This window comes from Chiloscyllium plagiosum, chromosome 33, assembly GCF_004010195.1.
Source record: "Chiloscyllium plagiosum isolate BGI_BamShark_2017 chromosome 33, ASM401019v2, whole genome shotgun sequence".
Classification (NCBI taxonomy): Eukaryota; Metazoa; Chordata; class Chondrichthyes; order Orectolobiformes; family Hemiscylliidae; genus Chiloscyllium; species Chiloscyllium plagiosum.
In genome coordinates, this window is record NC_057742.1 from 2,369,522 (window position 1) to 2,372,731 (window position 3,210).

Sequence of the window (3,210 nt, forward strand, 5' to 3'; positions counted from 1 at the left end):
CATACTAACCCCATCCACCCATATATACAACACCATACTAATCCCATCCACCCATATATATATAATATTATACTATCCAATATACATTACACCATATGCAGTACACAACACCATACTATCCCCACCCACCCATTCTGTTACTTCATTGCATTGTCACAAAACATTTGTCTTTGATCAATCCATATTAGATATCTTTTATTAAAGCTTGGATTGTGAAGGGTGGACAGTGACACTGTAGTACATTATTGGACCAGCCTGAAAGGAGAGAAACTGCACAAAGTTGCAACGTAAAGGGACTTGGGGAACTTGTGCACAAAACGCAGAAAGCTAGTACACAGGTGCAGCAGGTAATTGGGAATGCTCATGGAATGCTGGCCCTTATTTCAGTGGGGGGGAGAGTGATGGTTGGGGTAGTGTAAGGAAGTCTTACTGCAACTGTACAGGGTGCTGGAGAACTGTGAGCAGTTTTGGCCCCCTTATTTAAGGAAAGGTATTACTTAATTGGAGTTAGTTCAGAGGATGTTCACTAGGATGACCCTGGTATGGAGGGACTGTCCTATGAGCGAAGACTAAACAGGTTGGGGCTCTACTCGCTGGGACTTAGAAGAATGAGGGGTGACCTCATTGAAACTTATCGGGTTCTGAAGGGGCTTGGCAGGGTCAGTGCTGAGAGGATGGTCCCCCTCATGGGAGAGTCTAGGACCAGAGGGTACAGTCTCAGAACAAAGGGGCACCGATTTAAGACTGAGATGTGGATGGGCATCTTCTCTCAGAGGGTTGTGAGACTTGCCACAGGGAGCTGGGTGGAAGAGTCCTTGCGTATATTTAAGGGGTGAGGTAGCTAAATTCTTGACCAGTTAGTGAATCAAGGATTACAGGGGAAAGGCAGGAAAGTGGACATGAGGAATATCGGATCAGCCATGATCCTGTTGAATGGCGGAGCAGACTTGAGGAACTGAATGTTCTATTTCTATTCCTATTTCTTATGATGAGGGTGTATTTATCTAGTTTCTCTTTTAAGGTGGGTGCAACACTGACCTTTGACACATAGTGACCAGAATCTCTTGGAATGAGGCCAGAAATAACGAAGGTTCCTGTCATTATGTTCTTGTATTGTCAGAGAACTGGGGGGTTTCTAATGTTTGACCCCTTAAAAAGGGAGATGGTCAACTTGATGTTATAGAGATGTTAGCACATGACTTTGGCTCCACAACATTCTAAAGCAGTTCCAGGAGTTTTTAATGTGCTGAATGGACTGAAGCGGTTCAAGGATATAATTCATCACCATCTTCTCCAGGGCAATTATAGATAGGCAACAAATACAGGCCCAGCCAGTGAACACACACATCCTGGGAGTGAATAGATAATTCTCATTGTTTGAGAATTTGACTTGGAGCAACATAAGGACAAAATAAGACAGGTACTTTAAAGCTTGATCAAAGATGTAGGAGCATTTTAAAGAGAGTGGAGTACAAGAGATATTAAGGGAATAAATTCCAGAAAATTGGGCCCAGGCATCTGAAAGTACAGCTGCCAATGGTGCAACAATAAACCTGGGAATGTGTAAAGAATGATGGTTAGAACATTACAGAGAACTCAGACAGGTGTAGAATCATAGAATCCCTGCAGATTGGAAGCAGGCCATTCTGCCCATCAAGTCCATACCGACCCTCTGAAGAGCATCCCACACAGACCCACCCATCCCTATCTCTATCCCTATAATGCTGCATTTCCCATGGTGAATCCACTTAGCCTGCACATCCCTGGACCATAGAATGATCAGGGTCCACAGCATGGAGAGTTGTGAGGCTGGAGAAGGTGACAGAGATAAAGGGAAAGGGTGACGTGATGGAGGGATTTGATAAGAAGGGTGAAAATGTTAAAATCCCAGCATTACTGGATAAGGACTTGCTGCTGGTCATTGAAGATGGAATCCTGAGTGAATCAGACTTGGTGGGATTAAGGACACAGGTAGCTGAGTTTCAGATTGATTAAAGGTTACTAAGAGTAGACACCAACCAGGAGAGCAGTGTATCTGAAGTGTGGGCACAAAGGCATAAAGGAAGGTTTCATAGAAACATAGAAATTAGGTTCAGGAATAGGCCATTCAGCCCTTTGAGCTGCATCACTAGTCAATATGATCATAACTGATCATACAATCTCAGTATCCCAGTCCCAGACTCTCCCCATATTCCCTGAGCCCTTTAGCTGCAAGGACCACGTCCAGCTCCCTCTTGAATATATCGAATGAACTGGCCCCTACAGCTCGCTGTGGGAGGGAATTCCACAGATTCACAACTGTCTGGGTGAAGAAGTTCTTCCTTGTCTCTGTCCTAAATGGCTTACCCCTTACTCTTAGACTGAGTCCTGGCTCTGCACTTCCCCAACATTGGGTTTCAGCAGCAGGTGAGCTACAAACCGATGACCGTGAAGTGTAGGAGCAGAAGTAAGCCATTCAGTCCATCGAGTCCCAGCCCCCATTTGCTGACACCATCGCTGATCTGATAACCCACCTTCCTGCCTTTTCCTCACCCCATCCTGATTCGACATCTGTCGGCCTCAGCCTTTGAAGTGGGGTGTGGATAATGAGAGGTGATGTCTAGGTGACAGCTAAGGAGGGACAGAGAGTGGTTTGTATTAAAGGATTGAGATGCACCAGAATTGGATGGAGCTACGGTGGGGGGAGGGGAGGCACACCTGAGCTGCATGAGGGGATGAGGGGATGAGGGGAAGCTTCATTTATTGTGTTTGATGAACGAATCTCCCAGTGCCGTGTGTTAGCCTGTGAATTCTGGAGGGTCGGAATAGGAATCAGGACTGGAGAGGAGGAAGAGCTGTCTGCACACCTCCAGGTTTCTCACTGTATCATCTTTTATTGGCACCTGAGTCAGTTATCAATGTGGCAAAGATGTTTCTTCTGGCCCTGAGAATCTAAAGAGAAGATTATCCTGCATTTCACATTCTCCAGTAACCACTAAAAAAATAACAACGCCTCAGAAAGACGCTAATGACACCGGGACCATCCAATCACCAGGCGAGCAATCCATCAAGTGTGACAGACAGCAGACGCATGAAACAACAGAAGGCAGTTAACACCAGTCCCCATTGCTTTGTTTTCAGAGAAGCGATACAGTGGACTGACAGGATGAAGGCTGAGAGATTAATCAATTCACCCAGCGGATCAACCTTTCACTAAATTTAATAAATAAC